The 23,167-nt window shown below is 31.1% G+C and overlaps 1 pseudogene; it reads left to right on the top strand.

Annotated features, from left to right (window-relative positions):
* The first annotated feature begins 20,124 nt into the window (after positions 1-20,124).
* LOC125370537 lies at positions 20,125-20,732 on the top strand (annotated as a pseudogene).
* The last annotated feature ends 2,435 nt before the right edge of the window (positions 20,733-23,167 follow it).

The raw sequence follows: 23,167 nt of genomic DNA, 5'->3' as shown, positions 1-23,167 counted from the left end.
TAATATTTTTAAAATAAAAACAAATTAAATATTTCTAAAAATTCTTCTTAACTTTTTTTATTAGTGTAATAATATAAAAATTATTTTAAAAATATCTATTAATTATTTTTAGTATTAAATAAATCAATACTATCAACATAATCGATATTATAATCTTTTAATATTAAAATTATTATATAAATAAAATTAATTATTTAATTAATATAATATTAAAAATATAATGTAAGATATTATTTTTTAAAATTAGAATCATTATTTAATTAAAAATTAATCTTATTAGTTAATATAATATTAAAATATAATTAATATGTTATTTCTTATGATCGAATTAGAATTATTATTGCGGTGGTTTCGAGTGCGAATCCAAGTGTCTTTAGCGATTACGATACTGCAAGGCTAGTACATTGACTGGTCACACAGACTAGTGCCGGAAAAATGAGTCACCACCTAGATAATCATCAGGACACTTCTTCTAAATTTGTGGCATAACTATATTCCTTAAGAAAATATCGCCGCATCCGAGATGGATCTGGAAACCAATTTTCTTAATTGTGTATTTCTACTTTTGGTTTTCTTAATTAATAATCTATTCCCTATAAATGCAACAAAATATTTTTTTACACACAAACAGTACAACATGGCATAGGTTGACTTAATTCTAGCCCTTTTATTAAGACTGACCTACTTCTTGTTATTCAATCTAATTAACTACTCAATTACATACAAAATGTCTAGCCCAATTTTATTTATCCGGTCTAAACTTATTAGCCTTTAATCTTAAATGGGCTACCTTTTATATGCCAAAAGCCTATTTTAATCTCTTAAGTCTAATGGGTTAGTTTATTAATTAAACAAGGCGAAGACCCACTTAGATTTAGTTAAGTTTTGTAATCAAGCCCAATTTACTATCTTCTTAACTTAATGGGCTATAAATTTCATGTTAAAATCCAATTTCAAGCCTAAGTCTATGCTAGCTATTTTTAATTAGCAATCACTATCAAGCAAATATTTATCACTACGTAGAGGTTATAGAAATTTAAAACATAAAGCAAAAAAAAATTAAGAAAATAACAAAATTACATCCCCAAAACTCCAAAATAAGTAAAAGAGAAGAAGCTAAAAATAGGCGAAATGGGCAAAAAGTATTGAAACTACACAAAATTAGCGAGCCAGGGATGAAGTGTCGATCGACACTAGGGCAGAATTGATCGACTCTGCGCACAACCAATTGGCTCTGTGGCTTTTCAAGGGCCAAAACGATTAATTTTGATATTTTTAGATTTTCCCATGAATCCCAATCCTAAAATCCTTTGAAAATCAATCATGCATAAGATAAAGTAAAAATCAATTAGTTGAAGAAAATAATAAAAGAAAGAAGCAGACAGTGAAATAGGAAAACTTAGCCTAAACATGCAAAAAGACTATTCAAAAGAAAAACTTACAGTATTCTCAACTGAAATATATACAAATGCAAGAAAAAGTCATATGACATGTTGGATTAGACAGATCTATCATAGGAACCAAAAGAAATAAAGAAAACTAACAGATCCTACACAAGTTTGGCAATTGGATAGACAAACTGGAAAAAGAGCATATCAGTCATATGACAAATAAGAACATTTTAAAAATATGTTTCTATAGAGAACAACTGTTTTAATTCTCTTTATCTTAAACATGGCAAATTACTAAATAACTTATCCTAGCATGCAAATTTAATCAGTTATGACATAAGTTATGTGATTCAAAACTCTAAACATGCAAATCTATTATAAACAATTGTCATGCAAAGATTAGATTCAAATTTAAAAATCCTAAGCATGGCATTAAATCAGAAAGATCATAAAGAGAAGATGATGAGATGACTGAGTTTTAAGAATTCTTAGATTGCCACCATGTTGTGTAGATGCTTGAGTCGCAGGAGTAGAGGAGGAAGTCAATCCAAAGATTAAGTAGGAATCTAGAGTGTTTAAAGGGTTAGTATTGATTTTTAAAATATCAATATGTTCACTAAAGCTTACTAGTCGTTCTCTTGCTAAGAATTACCAACTCCCCCGCCTAGGTTTTTTCTGTTAATAAAGAAGGTGGGGAGAACTCTAGAGGCCATGATAATTATCCCTTTAATTATTGATAATTCTCAAGAATTATAGATAATTAAAGGAATTTATCAAAATATATTTTTAATGATGAATATGGGCAATTAAAATAAATTGGGATAATTATTGAGAAATATCAATTTAATTATAAAATAATAAAAATTAAATAATCATTAATAAAATTCCTTCTAGAAAGTTGATTTTGACGGCTATGGGTGTTTAAAATAAGAAAAACACTAAATATAATCACGAAAACTAAATATCGAGCCAACCGGCTCTATGTACAACTATTCGACTATATGCAGAGCCGATTAGCTTTGAAGGTGGGTGGATCTGTAAAAATTTTGCAATTTAGCCTCCAAACTTTGTCGTTTGATTGATTTTGACCAAAAAATTGACCATTCTAGTCCATTTAATTCAATTTTGACCTTTTTGATTTCAAAAAATAAGATTTTGATTCAATTACTCTTAATTCTTATTAGGGCCTTGAATTTTCTCACCTCCATGATACTCGGGAGGAACAATGATTTTCATCATCAAGCTTTTCGTAATTTTTTCGACTTCTAGATTCGGAAAACGGGTGCTTACAGTTTGCCCCTGATTTTGTTGAGATTTATAAGTATGTTCATGGTTAAATAAATCAAGACAAATCATAAACATTAATGATATGATAAAAGGATATGAGAGCTATAGATGCTTCGCTCCGTAGGCCTTGTGACATCTCAAAGACCTCCATCCAAGTATTCAGTGTATGGAGAATTCCTCTTGCTTTGTGGGTTTTTTTTTTCTTCTAAAACAAATATGGTACAAATTTTTTATCTAGCTTGGATTTATAGAGTTCACCCATCTTTTTAAATTTCTAAGTAACGGGCATTTCTATTGTTGACTATTTGGGGTTTTCTAGTTATCTTCCACTTTAGGAAGTAAAGAGCTGTGATTTCCGCTTCGCTGTTATTATGGGTATCGACTTCTCAAGTGCTCATATACCCTTTGACAATGCATTTCACGATCATCGGTCTGATGCTCGTGATCAGTATATTATTGATCTTTTAGGGTTCTTACCTATGCACAAGAACACCTGTTGCCTAGTTTACTAGTGCATCCCGCACCACTATAAGGGATTTACTCCCCACTCTGATAGGGAGGTTGATTAGATGGCTCGACCCTTTCTAGTTTACTTGTTCGGGACTATCTTATTTTACTACTCTTGGAACTCGTTGAACCTGCATTAGCTAGCCCCTCTATGAGACTTGGACAGAGTCTCTTCTTATAATTAGAAATCTACTGCCTTGGCCTATTTGTATCAACAGTTGGACATTATAATCCGAGAAAGCAAGAGGCTTCACAGATTCTAGAACGTTATCCATGTATGTCTTTCTTCTATGTTATAGTTCTTTTTGCATTTTTCCTAATTGTTTCTTATATGCTGATCATTGAAGTGCAAGTTTGGGCTCCATAGCTTTGCGTTTTGTTAGAGAGCTTGGCCTACTAGCACTTCTCGAGCAGGAGCGTTGCACTAAAGTAGGCCTAGGTCCTCCCACACTGTATGTGGATAAATGCCTTATCCTAGGATCATGTAAGAGAATATTTATTAGTTTAATTTCACATAGCTAAAGTTCGGACACTTACCTGTTTGAATGACTCAAGGACCGGAGGAACTTGGATCCATACATGCTATTTACTGTCGATATTGAGCACAATAGTATACTTCTCATTGGGCAAACTTGGCACATATAGTATCTTGGCGAGTGCATCTATGATTGAGAAAAGGTCCTACATTCCGACGCGTGCCCATGTCGCCTCCATTGTCTATGTTTTGGACGGCTGACCTCTAAGATGAGGAGATGGAAGAGTGTCTCAAGGTTATGGCGATCTCGAGGAGCTTATGATTAAGTCACAAAGGAGCTATTATCCATCCTTAATGTCTTAGTTGTTAAGGTCAGTGCCTCTAGATAGAGACACCATTGCACAAGTATTTTATTATTGTTTATCCGTTTCACAATTATTTTGTTATGATATGCTTTAATCATTTTCTTCATTGATGTGCTCGTTCTCCCGGCCTAGTGCTTCTAGAGTATTAGAGTCGAAGGAGGCACCCACTCGTCATCCTAGGGGTACACAAACTTCTAGTTCTTCTACCATTATTACATCTAAGGAACCTCCCATGATCATTTCCAATGTGATTCCTGAGAATATTCCTTTCCTCTAGATTCGACCATATCATACTAGTGTCCTTTCAACATCATTAACCACTGATTGACCTTGGAATTGAGTTCGGAGTTCACTCCCAGCGTATGCACCTATACAAGTGGCTTTTCATTTGTTGCTTCTTATTATCTTTGCTTTCCGAAATGTTAGTAATATCATATACATACATAACTTGCAGATTTAGAGGGATTAATTCGAGCATGTACACCAACTTACTACTACTGCTAGAGGACAGTTCTTCATCGTCGACGAAGACTGGAGGGTAAGTTAGAAATAAATATGCATATGTGATATGATATAAATGTGATGATATGAAACGCATGCCTAATCCTTTGGGTTTGTGCGAGAGGATCATGAGGGCTTACAGGGGCAGGTCGATGCTTTGCGACAATAGACTGAGACTCTGACATTCCAACTATCTACTCTTCGGACCTAGGGCTTAGAGACTACCTCGAATGAGGTAGATGATTCCGAAGAGGGCCCCAATGACTATTCTTGACATTTGTAGATTTTTCCTATTTTTAGAACATTGTCTTGTACTACATTTGCTACTGCTCTTGTTATGACTCTGTGGCAGCGACTCTTGAGTATAAAAGTTAATTTGATCATATTGAATGCATATTTCGATTAGTCAACGTTAATTTTACATATATACAACTCGTATAAGTGTCGGAATGTGAAATGATTGGACTATAAATGTTATTTTACTTAAATGGCTAAACATTATTTTTTTAGGTTTATAAGCGTGATTTATTAAATGATTATAGTACATTAATATTGTTAATATTCTGTCTAGGTTGATATGGGTTAGGCGTTAGCTTCATATATTTAAAGTTAATTTTTTTTGAATAAATTAAATCTCAAGTTGGATGATTTTTTTGGTTAAGTTTAATAATTTAATTAGCGGTATGTCTAGGGATAGATATATATGTTTATCCTCTATTTTGTTTGAAATAAGTATGTCTAGGGATAGATATGTATGTTTGTCCTCTATTTTGTTTGAAATAAGTAAGTTTAGGCTATATATGTTAGGTTTGTATTTCTGCTATATTTTGGATTTTCTTTAATATTAAAATCATTATTTTATTGGTTTATTATTATAATATCACTATTTGAACATTTCATTAATTTGACATTCTTCATAGTATAGGTTGGGACTTCTTATACTTGACCTAATCTTCTAATGAGGACTATCCTTGATTTTGGATAAATTTAGATTTGAGTTGTTTATATGCTTATTCATTTATGTGTGTGTTTTAGGGCTATTTAAAGTGTTGGATAATTCTCCATTATACTTGCTAATCCATTTTGTATCCCCATTAATTTCCTTCTTCCTATTTTTTATATATATTTTGTTAATTATTTTGGTATGTTTAGATTTCACCTCATATGCTAAAAATAAATTGAATTTAAGTTGATTGATCACCTTACATGTTAATTAAAATAAATCGACTCACCAATATGAGTCCCCCCGCTTTCCTTATTTTCTTCACCTAATCGATTAAAATAAAATGAACCCAGCACCCACATGCTTAATAAAACTGGTTCTATATGGTCACCTTGACATGTTAGATAAAATTTAAGGTACCAATATACCTCTTTTGGACTAATGGGACCAATGTGCCTTCCTTACTTAGGTAGATGTATACTAGGCTAGTCCCTCCTTTCTCACCTTTGCATGTTTAAACAAGATAATAAAATGCCATCGTAATAAAATGGGTAGCAAAAAAACTAGGTTAGTACGATCAAGGAAACCAAAAACCTTAGAGTTAGTGGAGGCCAGACTTTGTGTCCGGGCATGTTGGGGTGCTAACCTCTTCCAAGCATGTACCTAACTTTCGAAACCCAAATATCTAATTCGGGGAGGGGAAAAGTTAGACTCTCCGTAAGGAATCTGAGCCGACATCTTTCATTCCTCTATATTTGTTCCGGTTATTTTACTCAGATGGTGACTCCTAGTCTTCTCCGATAATTCACAGTCACTGTGATTATTATTGATTCCTCTAGACCTCATCTCGGATGGCTAACTTTTAAATCAAGCTTAGTACAGACAAAATAACTTCTAACATGATGACATTCTCACACTATCCTTCTTAAATTTGAACTCAAATCCTTTATAATTTGGTATAACTATTTATCCTACTGGACTACCGCCCTAAATGGATTGGCTTGGCTGAATTATTGCAATTTATGACTTGGATTTATATATTTATATTTAATTTGATGGGATTAAATTTTGACACTATTATTAAAATGATATACCGTATTACTAGACTAAATCACTATTTTGTTTGAAGAATGAAACTCTTTAAATGATTGAACATAAAGAAAGAATGAAAAGCGTCAAGAGTGAAGACCCATCATGTGAGGGATGTAAAGCTTGACTGAACCAATTTGATATGATTCTTTTCTAGAAGAGCATCAAATGATATTTGACTAGGAATAAGAATCATATGACTACTAATTTTTCAAATGATACATTAACAAATACAGTAAGTCTGAATTTGCTTTTGTAGAAATCAGGCTAACCTTTTGGAGATAATAGTCATGTGAAAGTTTTTTATATATATTTATTATTAAAAATTCTCAATGTATGTTAAAATTGGATTTGGCTCAAATTTATCGAGGATATTAATTTGATTTGTAAATAAATTCTAAATAAAATTTACTTGTAAATAAATTTAGATTTATTTGTTAAATAATATTATGTTTGAAATAGGTCATAATAAAACAAATCTATGGAGAGGACACCATAAGAAAATAAAAAATTAAATAAATAAAATTCTGAAATCATAAGAGATATTTATTAGTGTACTAATATAGAAATCATCTAATCTATCCATTCTGCCAGAATTTAATTCAATTATAATTAATTTTTAAATTGATTATAATTTCATTTAGTTTGAGAGTATGTAGAATCTAAAAAGATAATAAAAAAATACATAAAATCTAAATTGATGAAAAATAAATACAATGAATTTTAAAGAAATTCCACTATTTAAATTGAACACAAAAACCATAAGTTAATAGAGGTAATATGAAAATAAAAAATATTACAACAATTTATCAAATATTAAGAAAATAAATAATAATATTTTTATTTATTCAAAAATTAGAAAAATTTAAGAATGATTAACTTTTTAAATTTATAAATTTTAATATTCTTTTAATAGATGTACTCAGCTTACATCAATAAATTTTATAAATTTTTATATGAAATCAATAGTATCTCTTAATATAATTTTATATTGAATCTTTATTTTGGTTCAACATATAAATATGTGAATAGCAAATAAATTTTTATAAAAATCTATTTCCACGACAACAAAATAAATATTTAAGTTGTTGTTTATACTCACAATAGATATTATTGACTTTAACTTTTCAATTCAGTTACATTTTGGTAATTTTCCATAAAGAGAGATCGGCCACCAAAAAAGCGGTTGTGATAACATCATGATTTTATACATACAACAAACAATAATGATTCTAATGTTTCCCTGAAGTCACTCTGCTTGTTTGATTTGTTTTTTCTTTTTAAAGAAATTCTGTATCTGTAATTATGATTAACTTATGGCTGAAATATCAAAAAATAATCTATTTTACATTTGTGATCATATTTAGCAAGTAGTTTTTTAAAATTTTTATTATATTTTAAAATTTATTTAATTTTAAATTGTAACAAAATTATTTGCTAAATTTATTGACGTGACGTTTACTCCATAGACAATGAAAGAAAATTGAATCAATATTAAATTTTTGGCCTAATTACAGATTAATTTATGAACTTTATACTCTTTAACAATTTTATCCAATTATTTTAAAATTTTAAAATAAATATTTATTTTTTAATTTATTTTTAAAAATATTTTCTATAATAATTTTTAAAATTTTATAATAGAAAAGATAATAAAGAAAGTCAATTATACTTACTAAAAAAATAATAACTATGCATCAACAAAAATAGTTTATTGTAGACTTGATAATATGGCCATTAAAAATCTCATATATATATATATATATATGAATTTTTTCATATATTTTACATCTAAATGCAATAAATGTTTTATTAACTCACCAATTTTATATTAGTAAGCATAGTTGACTTGTTGTGGGCAACGGTTTCGGGCGTGCACCCAAGTATCTTTAGCGACTACGGCACTGCAAAACTTTTCAACATAATTGGAAACACGCTAACTAGTCATAGAGACTAGCGCGAAGATGAGAGTCGCCATCCAGATAATCGTGACACTTTTTTACTAATGAGTGATGTTTCTCGATTCCGTAAGAAGCTTACATTATAAATCTGGAGATAGATCCGAAAGCCAACTTTCTTATTTGTGTATATTTGTCTTTAATTTTATTGTTTAACGGGCTATTCTCTATAAATGCAACAGTTATATATTACACATCAAGCACTATAACATGTAAGGTCCTCCTAAATCTAGACCATTTTATTAAAGCCCAATCCATACTCCAAGTTATTAACCTAACTTACTAATTAATTATATATAAAGCCCACTTAGTCTAGCCTAATTATAAATTACGCTTTGATTTCCAATCTTTAAGCCTAATAGACTACTTTTCATGAAAAAACTCAATTCTGTGATCTTAAATCTAATATGACCCAATTAATTCAATTAAAGTATGGTAAAACCCACTAAGTCTATATGAATTTTAAATTTAGGCCCAATAAACCATTACATTAATCTAATGAACTACAATTTCTATGTCAGATCCAATTTTAAGGCCTAATGTCTATCTGTCTAGTTTTAATTACGTAATCAAATAGCAGATATTTCAAAATAGAGCAAAAATAAAATGCAGAAAAATTAAATCTAACTATTATAATCCTCTTACAACTAAAAATCAAAAAAAAATCCCATAAACTAAGTTACAATTTACAAAAATTGTAAAAAATCACATAAAAATCCAAAAATAGGGCTAAAATTGGTACAGAGCTGAATCAGTATTGCTTAGAGTCGATCGGCTCTAGGGCTTGGTAACAGCCGGTTTTACATCTTTTATCAATCCTCCCTCGCAAAAAGTTGATTTAACATGCGTAAAAGATAAAAACATGATTAAAATCCAAAAAATAAAGCAAGAATCATAAAAAAAAAAAATCAAATTAAGCCAGATATCATAAAAATAATACAAACTCTAGAAAACAGAAAAACTAATAGAAGACAAATAAAACTTCACCATAGCAGATACTAGATTTCAAGCATGCAATCCTAGAAATCTAATACAATTGCAAAACTATAAATAAGACACAGATCCAACATGTAATCCTAATCATTTGATTAATCAGATTCAAAATCCAAAAGCAAACATATTATCAGATTCAAAACTGTACATGTTCTTATAATCATATTCAAAATCCAATAAGATCAACAACATAATAATTAATAAGAAACCCTAATCTAATCATGTAAAACATATAAAATAGGAAAAAGATATTCTAATCATGTTCCTAGAATCATAAAAACACAAGAACCAATTGAAAGAGAAAGTGATGTTATTGATGTTGGCTGAGGAGAACCCTTAGGTTGTCACCATAGTTTGCTAATTTGCGAGTCTCTGTATTAGATGTATATCCTAAAAGCCAATTAGACTTTTTACTTTTTAGTTCATATATTATGATATTATTATATAATGAATATCTTTTTATGACAGTTGTCTATCATTTATTTTTATAGTAATATAATTATTGAATGAATCCAATGATATTTATTAAAGACTCTATTCTCAAGAGTTAAGAATATGAGAGAAAAATGATCTTTAGTATAAATATTATAAAAAAATAGTTCTTGGTCCTATGATTAGATATTGGACATCTTTAATCCGGAAGACCAACATAATGTGTTTAATCTTATGATTAGTATGAGATACTAATATATATAGGATGGTGAGTCTCATGCTATTTAGTATGAGCTACTAAGTTAATCATTATGGGTCACTTGTGAGACGAGTGGACTGAACATGACTTGAAGAAATATTGAATCACATGAATGATTTACTTAAGTCACTGATTCATTATTAAGTTATGATGGTGTAACTAATCCTTAGACCTGAAGTGACAAAGTTGTCTCATGAATATGTAATTAAAATATGCTTATGCTTTAGGTATCCGTTTATAATTAGAATGGATACTCGCAGATAGTGGCTCTAGTTGCATATGCATGGAGGTAGGTGTTCATCAATAAAGAATTCATTACTTTGATTAAGCAATGTGAATATCCTATGCGATCCGATAACATCTTGACCAGAAAATTCTTGGGCAAGATAATTATGATTAATGGAAAATGAGTTTTTGCATTAATCATATTTAGTCGAGATGTATCGTGTATTTGGTCATATAATTAAGTTAGTAGATTTGACTATTCCATGATACTCACTTGATCGAGATATTTTTTAATGGAAGAATTTAATTACATGGTAATCATAAATAAAGGGTTTATGAATAATCAATACCTTTATTTTTAATTGGGCAATTAGAATATGTTGCTAGACATCACTTATAATTTATGAAAATGATTAAGGGACAATTGATTTTTGTTGTCTTAGTTGATTAAGGTTTTTAATTAATATTAAAGAGTTTAATATTAAATTTCCATTGCCAATTAATAATGAACCTAGAAAGTCACACACGTTAAGATCAACTCAAGCACGACGATGAACTTGACTTGTACCTCGAGTAGAAACACTAGCATCTTCTAAAGTTAAAGTCTGTAAATATCTAACTAATGATAATGTATAATATATAAGTGTTATATATTAAAGGAACTTGACAAATGTCATCACAAAAGAGCTTGTAATGACATCTGTTTGTAAAGCAGCTTGACACGTGTCATCATAAAATATGTGTTTAGAAAGTAGCTTGACACATGTCATCATAAAAAAGTCTATGATGACATGTGTGGAGAAAGCATCTCGACATGTGTCATCATAAAAAAAAATTTATGATGACATGTGTTAGATAAGCAGCTTGACACGTGCGATCACGAAAGAATTTTATGATAACATGTGTTAAGAATGTAGCTTGGTGATGGTGTTAGTATAACTTGACACGTGGCAGCACAAAATAGTTTTATGATGACATGTGTTAACACTGCTTGACACATGTCATCACAGAAGAGCTTTATGATAACATGTGTTAATAGATTTTGACACATGTCATGGCAAAAGAGTTTTATGATAACATGTGTCAATACTGCTTGACACATGTCGTCACAAATGAGTTTTATAATAACATATATTTGTACAACTGTGTTAAGGATTATGAATTCTTAACACTATATAAGAGAGAGTTTCTTACTCATATTATCATAACAGAGACAATTTAACATAGTTATATAATAACAAAATTATTTATAGTAGGAAACTTGAAAGAGGAGAAGGAGTTCTTCATATTCATGGATTGAATTGCTCTATTCGAGATTGGTTATGTGAGATAATCTAAAGAATTTGCAATTGCGAATCTCTATTTGATTTTTTAATAGAAATATCATCAACAATCAAGAATTGAATTCTGCTCTTCAAAGGTTGTAGTCTTTTTTTTTTTTTTGTGTTCTTCATGTTCATAAAAGAAAAGTTATTTCCTTTTTCAAATTAAATCATCAATTATAACTGGTAATCTCAATTTCCATGAGATGTGAAATGTTTAGAGCTTCTGTTCACTATATGTGTTTTTCTCAACACTCTAGAGATGATGAGATTGTTGAGTCAATGATCGGTTGAGAATCAATCGTTACTTAATTTTGGAAAATTTTTTGTTGTTTCTCAAAAAGGTTTTCTAATCTAGGATTCTTTGTTAGTGACTTTACTGTATAGTTGCCAAAATAGCTTAGTAACAATAACCTATAATTGATGTAGCTCCCCTTAAACAATAGGGCATCATATGTTCTATTTATAGAAATAGGGTTAGGAAATCCTAGATAACTACTTAAATATTTAAATTAAAACGAAACAATTATCTTCTCCTTTTATCAAATAATTAAACTTTTAAAATTAATATCCGATAAATTAAATTAAAATCCTTATAGTTTAAATAATTATCACTAAATATATATTCAAAATGCCAATAATTATCATGAATACCTTCTAGAAATTAATCTTGGTTTTAAGTCAAAAGCATGTGTAAAACGGTGTTCAATTTTGAAAATCAGCCAATCTATATTGTGTAGAGCCAGTCGGCTCTATATAGACTCCGTACTTGTAAAAACTGTCGTTTCACTCCTCAAACTTAATTTTTCCCACCAATTGAGTTCAAATTAATTCTAGAAAAATAATTTTGATTTGATTATCCTCAACCCTAACTTAGATTCGTCCATCCTCAATTTTCCGATACTCTAGAAAGACAATAACTTTTATCATAGGGTTTTTCATAATTTTCTTGATATTTGGATTCGGAAAATGGATGCTGACACTTGCCACGTCATTTTTATCATTTTAAAATTTCAAAAATTATTATCCAAAAAAGGATTTTAAAAATAAATCGAAAGCATATATATTTAATTTAAAATTTTAAAATAAGTGGATAAAATTGATAAAAATATCTAAAGTTCAAAATTTAATTTATAATTAATGCCTAATTTTTTTTTGATTCACCCCTTTATTAAAATATTATCGTTTAAGCACATAATTTTATTTTTTTTTAATTTTGAATTTTCATTGATGTTATGTACTTAAATAACAAAATTTTAGTAATAATAGTGTTGACCATGTCCCTCCTTTTTATATTATTACTAAAACTCACGCTTATTTCAATAAATTTAATTAATAATTTTATTTTTAAATTAAAATTAAAATCAATATTGAAATATGATACTGAATTTAAAAATATCAAAACTATATGCTATATTTGATAATAAATACTAAATACAAGATCTTTTTAACAATTAAGACATTAAATTTATCACTAAATCTTTAATTTCAGAAATATAATTATTTTTCTTCTCATTTTACCCGATCAACATGTCTAATTAGAAATTATATCTAAATTATTTGAAAATTATCTTAATTTTTTTAATTGTAAATCTCTGCATTTAATGTTTCTATAGTCTCCACACTTTATTTTATTTAGCCAAATGTATGTTTTTGTTTCTGAATGTATACCAATTAGTCAATTCAACATTTTAACTTTCAATGTAACCAAATAAATATTTAATTTTTTAATATCAAAACACCTTTTAATTTTTAATTTAACTTAACTTAACTTAACTTAACTTTATATAACTTAAATTTATTCTTTAGTAATTAAACACCTTTATATAATACACACAAATATATTAAATAATATTAAAATATTATAAGAAAATAAAATAAATTCTGACATTTATTAATTATATTAAAAGTTACTATATTAAACTGATTAAATAAGTAAAATCCTTATATATTCTTTTTCTCATAGACTTTAGTTAATGTATAAAATTGTATTTGAGCTATTAGAAATATCTCTGATTTTTCTTATGTCTGAGAAGTATTTCATGCCTCAATTTTTATATATAAACATTGACTTATTTGGTCACCTCCTTTCGCCTTTTTCTTTTGATACTATAGTCTCGCCTTTTTTATTCAAAAAGGAAAAAGATACTTTGGCTTTTCTAGGGACCAAATTCCACCTCCGGATTAGGGATATTGATAGAGATGTCAAAATAATTGAAAATCTAGACATATAAACATCACCTATTTGACTTTATTTTACTTTTTAAGAACAATTAATCAATTGATGCTAACTAATAGGTTCTGGCGTAGCCATCAATCTCTTCATGAGCCGCGGTTCGGCTCTATCTTTAATTTTTGGAAATAATATAAAATTTTCACTTTCAGGATAGATTAATTTTTATTTTAATAAAAATATTAAATTCTCATTATTTATTTTATTTTAAAAGTTAAAACTATATGATAATTTAATAATATTGTTCAAAGAATTAAATTTTTATAATACTTTTAAATTTTCATCAAATAAAACTATGTTAAAAACAAAGGATTAAAGCAAATAAAAAAAGATACTAATTAATATTTTTTAGATACTAATTCTAATTTGTGATAAAAATAAATATATGCGAATTTGAAATTTAAAATCTGATCTATTACTTTATCTATATTCAATTTACACGAAAGAGTGTAGTAATTAATTTTATAGAAATTTAAAGTGGTTCTAATGTAAATTCTAGCCGCCTCTTCTCTTTCTCACTTATTTTTTTTGTTTTTTATCAAAATTTCATCTTTTGGCTCATCGCTGATTATTTTTAAATTGGCGGTAGTTCTTTTTATTATTATTATGAATTAATTTTATAAATAAATATTAATATTTTTTCTTTAAGAGTTTTATAGTCCTCTATTATAGAGATTTTGAGTTTTCTTTTTATAGAAGTTTTATGGTCCTTCATTACAAGGATGTTGAGTTCTTCCTCTATAGGAGTGGTGAAGAGAAAAAAAGATTAAATTTGACATTCAAATAATTAGGCTCTTTAAAAGACATCTATAAAGTCGATACATGCCTTAACGTCATTGAATGAAGCGTTCTTCCCGCAGAATTACAATTTATTATTCCATCAACACGAGTAATAATTGTTAGAAGTAAAATTATTTATATATATTTTCTAATGTTTAATATTTATTTTTATCTATTATATCAAGATGTATTTATCAAGTCTCATCAATAGAATATTTATATTTTTTTAAAAAAAATCAATGAAATAAAAGAATATAAGAATCAATTTGTGCAATCAACTGAATCTCAAAATATATAAAAAAGTTTAACCCAAATCAACTTGACGAAGATCCCATTGTACTCCAGAAGATAAAAAGATGTTATTTAAGGCGAGCTATTGCTTGAATCAGGTACATCTTTCTGTCCAGGTGCATGTAGTCCACATCTTCATAGACATGTGTATTTCACCGAGCATCTCTCTGAGACAGCGCTCAGATCGTTACGCCCTTAGTGTGGGTCGACGTTTACTCAATAATGAATTTCTCTATCTTAGGACCGTTATAGTTACGGCTGCCGTTCACCGGGGCTTCAATCGCCGACTCCCCTGTCATCAGGTCACCAACTTCCTTGACCTTCCAGTACTGGGCATGCGTCAGCCCCCATATACAGTCTTACTATTTTATGGAGACCTGTGTTTTTGGTAAACAGTCGCCCGGGCTTGCTCACTGCAACCCCCTTTGTGAGGAGGCACTCCTTCTCCTGAAGTTATGGGGCTATTTTGCTGAGTTCCTTAGAGAGAGTTGTCTCGCGCCCCTAGGTATTCTTTACCTACCTACCTGTGTCAGTTTTAGGCACAGGTACCCTTTTGTTGAAGGTCATTCAAGCTTTTCCTAAGAGTATGGTGTGGGTTACTGGTACTCGAACATTGGCTCGAGACATTTTCTCTACTCCTTCTTATCTTGAAAAAGCAGGTACTCCTTGCATCCTTGAACCAATAACCATCTTTCGGCTAACCTAGCCTCCTTCGTCCCTTAGGACCAACAAGGGGTAGTATAGGAATATTCACCTGTTGTCCATCGACTACGCCTTTCGGTTGATCTTAAGCCCTGATTCACCCTTCCTGGACGAGCCTTGAGGAGGAACTCTTAGGTTTTCAGGGCATTAGATTCTCACTAATGTTTGTGCTACTTAAGCTGACATTCTCGCTTCCGCTTCGTCCACCCCCACTCGTGCGGGTGCTTCCTTATAAGGCGAAAGAATCCCCTACCGGTGCATTTTTACATTTTACAACTTCGGTAGATCACTTAGCCCCATTCATCTTCGCGCAAGAGCGCTCGATCAGTAAGTTATTATGCACTCTTTCAATGGTGGCTGCTTCTAAGCAAACCTCCTAGCTGTCTCCGCACCCCTACCTCCTTTATTATTGAACGGTAATTTAGGGGCCTTATCTAGTGATCCGGGCTGTTTTCCTCTCGACGATGAAGCTTATCCCCGATCATCTCACTGGTTGACCTTGACCCTTGTTATTTTGAGGTCATATCTAGTATTCAGAGTTTGCCTCGATTTGGTACCGGTCTCGCGGCCTGTACGAAAATAGTGCTTTACCCATAGATGTCCAGTCATCTACTGCACCTCAATGCATTTCGAGAAGAACCAGAAACATCAGTCGGTTCGGACCTTCACTTAGTTTCACCATGCTTCATCCTGGTTATGGATAGATCATCCAAGTTTGGATCAATAAGTAGTGACAATTGTCCTATGAAGACTTGCTTTCGCTTCGGCTCTAGTGGGTTCCTTTAACCAAGCCATTGCCTATGAGTCATCGACTCATTCTTCAACAGACACGCGATCAGAGCCTCGGGCTCCTTCCACTGCTTCGGAGCTTATGGTTTCATGTTCTATTTCACTCCTCGATGGGGGTTCTTTTCACCATTCCCTCATGGTACTACTTTGCTATCAGTCATCCAGGAGTATTTAGCCTTGCAAGGTGGTCTTTGCTGATTCACACGGGATTCCACGTGCCTCATACTACTCGAGTCAGATCATAAGCTAGTGATGCTTTCAGCTACTGGACTCCCGCCATATAGGGTGCAGCACTCTACCGCTTTGCTTAGCAGCACGACGCTTGTATTGCTCTCCCATAACCTTATTTTCACGGTTTAGGCTGCTTCCATTTTGCTCGCTGCTACTACGAGAATCCCTTTTGCTTTCTTTTCCTCTAGTTACTAAGATGTTTCAGTTCGTTAGGTTGTCTCTTGCCTGTTTATGGATTCAACAGCAGTTTCAAAGGTTGACCTATTCAGGAATCTCTAGATCTACGCTTATTTTCAACTCCCTGAAGTATTTCCTCACTTACTATGCCCTTCCTCATCTTTGGGTTTCTAGGTATCCACTATAAACCTTTGCTCATTTGAACCTCGCCCTTAACCTTAAGGCTATGCCATCCTAAGGTGCTAATAAATGGAAGGATCTTATCAACTTCCATGAATGATGAATTGATAAATTATAGATCGAACTGTCGAATTAGAAAAATGGGTTGCTATCATATAGCTTTGTACCAGTTAAGTTCACGAGTTTGAGATAAGGAGACTCGAACCGCTGACATCCACCACAGGGTAAACCACTACTTTCGGACCCTCCGACTGATTCTACCATAGAGGCCAACAATAGACAATAACTCCCCCCGGACACAGCTTACAAGTTTCATCCTACTGTGCTGTCCAAAGAGCAACTCTTCTCAAAATCTCAAAAGGTGCTGAGTTGGAATTCCATTCTAACTAAGGATTCTTGTGGCTCTAGAGGATCTAGCTATAGGAAAACCAGGAGCGAAGAGCTTACTTTCCTTTTCTGCCCACTCTTTGGTCTTAAGAATGTTGGTTTTAAGAATGAGTGATTGCCCTTCTCCGACCCTTACTGCCCAACTTGAGAGTGGACAACTAATGCGTTCCACTTATTAAATAGGGATCTATGGTCGATCCGCGACCCCTAGATGTTGAAGGCATCCTTAGGGTAATCTCGTAGTTCCTACGGGGTGGAGATGATGGGGTCGGTCCATGAATTTTCTTTCTTTTTTCTGTATTTCGTTAAAGGATTGAAGAGAGATAATGCATCAAGTTGTTCACAAGGGTCAACTTGATCCTCTTCCCTAGGGATCCCAAATGAGGGAACCCTAGGAGAGCCGCTGACTCCAACTATCGTCCATGTACGATCCATACTAGATCTGACTAACTGCCCATCTTACCTCCTCTATGTTCTTGAGAGCCATTTTTTTCTCAGTAGAATCTTTTAGTGGCTTGTTATTGTACCCAAAACAAACACGCTACCAAGCTACTCTATACTTTTTGGCTTTACCCATGAATAGTAACAAGTCTTTCACATGGAGATCCGTCTATACAGGAACGATATTTAATTATGAGGATTTTCTAATTAGTTGACCCTGTTAGTCCGTTCTAATAAGAGTAGGGGTATAATTTTTTGCCTTTTAATTTAAATAAGATTTCCCCCGCTTAAAGGATAATCATTTGTTACTAATGGAAAACTCTTTCTTGTTTTAAATTGAAAGTTGAGGTTGCAGTAATAAAACCATAAATTTGGTACACAATAGATGAATATGATAGATAATTTTTTTCTTTTTTTTTTAGATAATAAAGGGAATTCTTCTATTCTATCTTATTTATTTGCACGGATCATAGATATTGGAAAAAGTTTTCTTTTGTCCAAGTTCACGATCTGAACAAGTCACACATACACTTTAGTACATGTTCCTCGGCGTTGAGGACATCCCCCGAGAGCGAGGGATTTGATGATATTTGTGATTGGATGTCTTGTGTTTCTAATAAGTTATTTAATAGTTGGCATGTTAAATCATATGCATAATGGGCTCGTTTAGATCGATCCTAACCGGATGATTATGAATTTTTTTATATTAATATTCTATTATTAAATAATTAATAGAATATTAAAGAATATTCAATCATGATTTATGTGAGATTTCTGCTATTTCTTATGCAACTGCTACAAAATCAACAATTGCATGAGCTTGGGTTTCTACTGCTGGCATAAAAATATCTCTTTCCATATCTTCAAATACAACCCCTAAAGGTTTTCCCATTCTTTGTGCATAAATCCTTGTGAGGATTTCGCACAGTTTCAGTAGTTCTTCTGCTTCCAAGACAAATTCTCCTATTTGGGCCTCATAAAGACCAGCAATAGGTTGATGAATCATTACCCTGATGATATAAGAAAAAAATGGCTATTCTATCTCATATAATAAATAAAATAAGATGAGAAGAGATAAAGAATAATAAGAGAAAAAAATATAGAATTGAACAATCGTATAGGCATTGTTTACGCATTGCATGCGGCTCCATAATGAAATTCACTTTTACTTACCTTTTTTTATCAAATAAAAACATAGAGTTTATCAGGTAAATCAGTAAAATAACGACCCTTTCCTTGTCTTTGAAGGAGTTAAAAAATAAAACAAAATACTATGGGGTCCCGTTGCTTTATTTCATCAGTGATTTAGCAATCCCAAAGTTTTTTTATTTTATTTGAAAAATAAATTCTTTTTTCATACTCTTTTATTTTTATAACATACATAATGTTAAGAGCCCTCTAATGCGAAAATAAAAAATTTTGTGACGCTAAAATAGGCCCTGATAGAATAAAATAAATACCCTTACTTAATATCTCATACTACTCTTTTGATACATAAATCTAATGTTTAAAGAAATTCTTATATCTATATCGAATTCGAGCTTTCATGCTATTATTACTTAATATTTATATTTCAATATTTCTTATGGCAAAGGCATAGTTTTCTTTTTTCTTTCAAATAAAAACCCATTGGCACCAAGCATGAGGCAATGCTAAACGTTTGGTAATTTTTCCCCCAACTAGGATAAAAGATGCCATTGAAGCAGCTAATCCTATGCATACTACTTGTACATCTGGTCACACAAATTGCATAGTATTATAAATAGCTATTCTAGGTATTACCCATCCACTAGAAGAGTTTATAAACAAATACAAATCTTTAGTCTCGCTCTCTATACTGAGATATACCATAAGACTAATAAGTTGATTCGAGATCTCGCTATCAACATCTTGACCTAAGAAAAGTAATCTTTCTCAATAAAGTTATTTAAGATAAATTTCTATCTTCTAGGAACTGTACATGCACCTTTTGATGCATACGGTTCAACAAAAATTGATGAAAATAAAACAAAGAATCAATGTATAGATTCTAAACCTCCTTTTTTGACAGTGAGTACCTTTTAACTTAACTCTTTTTTTTCTAATGTCTAATGCTAATGAAAGGGCTTTTCTTCTAGTTTTTAAGAAAAATGAGTTTTAACTTGTTTACTTATAAAATAAATCTTTAAAAAATTAGCTTTTTATGATTATATTAGTAATAATCCGACAAAAGGTGGATTGTTCAGAGCAGGCTCAATGGACAATGGAGATGGAATAGTTGTTGGGTGGTTAGGACATCTTACCTTTAGAGATAAAGAAGGGTGTGAGGTTCATGTACGTTGTATGCCTACTTTTTTTAAATATTTCCAGTTATTTTGTAGACGGAGATGGAATTGTTAGAGCCGATGTTCTTTTTCGAAGGGCAGAGTCAAAGTATAGTGTCAAACAAGTAGGCATTACCATTGAGTTCTATGGTGGCGAATTAAATAGAGTCAATTATAGTAATCCTGCTACTGTGAAAAAATATGCTAGATGCGCTCAATTAGGCAAAATTTTTGAATTAGATCGCGCTACTTTTGAAATCTGATGGTTTTTTTTTGTAGTAGTCTAAGGGCTTGGTTTACTTTTGGACATGCTTCATTCGCTCTGCTCTTTTTTTTGGACACATTTGGCATGGTGCTCGAACTTTGTTCAAAGATGTTTTTACTGGCATTGATCCAAATTTAGACGTTCAAGTGGAATTTGGAGCATTCCAAAAAATTGGAGGTCCGACTACAAGAACACAGGTAGTCTGATGCAATATTTGATATCTCTTACTTTCTGCCTCTATTCTATTTTATTTTTGTAATTTGACACAAGGTACTAGAGATATCTAAATTTGAATTGACGTCATTTCTTTGAATCTTGTTCTTTTTCTATGCGGAAGACGATTTCCAATAAATATGTATGGAGCTATGATTGTAAACCACGATTGACTTTATGGATACATTGGTTTATACATTCCTTTTAGTCTCAACTTTAGGAATCATTTTTTTTTGCTATCTTTTTCGCGAACCACTTAAAGTTCTAACTAGAAAACATAAAATGATTTTTCGTTATCTTAATTGAAGTAAAGAGCCTCCCAATATTGGGAGGCTCTTTACTTCAACTAGTCCTCGTGTTCCTCGAATAGATCTCTTAGTTGTTGAGAGGGTTGCCCAAAAGCAGTATATAAGGCATACCCAGTAAAACTTACAAAGTAAACCAGATATAAAGATGGTGACTAGGGTTGTTGTTTTCATTATTATATAATTTAATTTCAAGACCACAATAGATCTATGATAAGATCATTTATTTACAACGGAATGGTATACAAAGTCAACAGATATCAAATAATACAAATCGGATTTATAGCTACACAAAGCATAGACGGTAGTTCTAGATCTGGTCCAAGATAAACTTTTGTAGGGGATTTATTGAAACCATTGAATTCAGAATATAGTAAAGTAGTTCCTGGATGGGGAACTACTCCTTTGATGGATTTCACAATGGCCCTATTTACGGTATTCCTATATATTATTTTAGAGATTTATAATTCTTCCGTTTTACTAGACATAATATCAATGAATTAAATTTATAAGAAATGCTAAGTCCTAGTTTTTTCAATACAAAAGAAGCATTTTGGCTTGGTCTCAAATTTTTTATTCTATTTTGGTAGTTTGATCGTGAAATTTCTTTCTTCCTGTATTTCTGGAATATGAGTGTGCGACTTGTTATAATTGATCGTATTGATAGTACAGAGAGTGGGCCTGTCATCTTGATAGAGATGATTTCTACCTCGTCAGGTATTTATTTTAGTATATGGAGCATAGAATATATGAAATATATTATGAAGTATTAGAACTATGATTCATACTTAATATTTAGATCCCGTGACCGAATTCCAAATTTTTTTAAAGAATTAGAAGGTATAAATTGAAAGATTTTTCCTCCTCTTTTTCTATGTTTGATCAAAGGACAAACCTTTCTTTGGATTTTTACTCATTATATTTATTTAGTGAATAAATGATGGTACAATGGTTCTTACTTAGGGAATCTTTGGACTTAGTTTGAAGTTTTTATTAAGTCATCGTGGTTCTAATATAAATTTAAGGTTTCAATCGATTTATAGGATCTTAACAAGAAATTCCTATCAATAATAATGAAAACAACAGTAAGGCTGTATTACATAAAAAAATGAAAAAAAATGGGTAAATAGAAGATTCAAGAGGCTTGTAACAATCAACATCAAGAGATGAAAGAGCCTACTTGATATTTTGGCATTATAACCACAAAGAAGAGTTTTTGGATTTTTTTTCGTATCATCATCTTCAAAGAAAACTATTGAATTGTAGGATTAAGAAGTTTCTATTCTATTACCCACATCCATTTCAACTAGTATTTTGGTGGTTCTGTTTGAGCCGTACGAGATGAAATTCTCATATACGGTTCTCAGAGGGGGAGGCCCTCTGGTTTAATTATCTCAATAAAGTTTATGATTGGTTCAAAGAACGTCTCAAGATTCAGGTGATTGAAGATGATATAACTAGTACATATGTTCTCCCTATGTCAACATATTCTATTGTTTAGGAGGAATTATGCTTACTTGTTTTTTAGTACAGGTAGCTACGGGGTTTGCTATGAATTTTTACTACCGTTCGATCGTTACTAAGGCTTTTACTTCTATTTAATACATAATGACTGAAGCTAACTTTGGTTGGTTATCCTATCAGTTCATCGATGGTCGACAAGTATGATGGTTTTAATAATGATCCTGCATATATTTTGTATGTATCTCACTGGTGTCTTTAAAAAACCTCGTGAATTGACTTGGGTTACAGGTGTGGTTCTTGCTGTATTAACCGCATCTTTTGGCGTAACTGGTTATTCTTGACCTTATGACCAAATTGGTTATTAAGCAGTAAAAATTGTAACAGGCGTGCCAGAGGCTAGTCCTATAATAGGATCGCCTTTGGTAGAGTTATTACGTGAAAATGCTAATGTAGAACAATCCTTTTTGACTCGTTTTTATAGTTTACACACTTTTGTATTACCTCTTCTTACTCACATATTTATATTAATGCACTTTCCAATGATACGTAAGCAAGATATTTCAAGCCTTTTATGGTATAGAGAATATAGATTATAAATATTTGTAATCAACCATTGATCGCTTAGAGGAGAAAGAATAATATTTCATTGCTACAAATAT

Source organism: Ricinus communis, chromosome 7 (genome assembly GCF_019578655.1).
Source record: "Ricinus communis isolate WT05 ecotype wild-type chromosome 7, ASM1957865v1, whole genome shotgun sequence".
Classification (NCBI taxonomy): Eukaryota; Viridiplantae; Streptophyta; class Magnoliopsida; order Malpighiales; family Euphorbiaceae; genus Ricinus; species Ricinus communis.
This window is presented reverse-complemented; position numbering and strand designations above follow the sequence as displayed.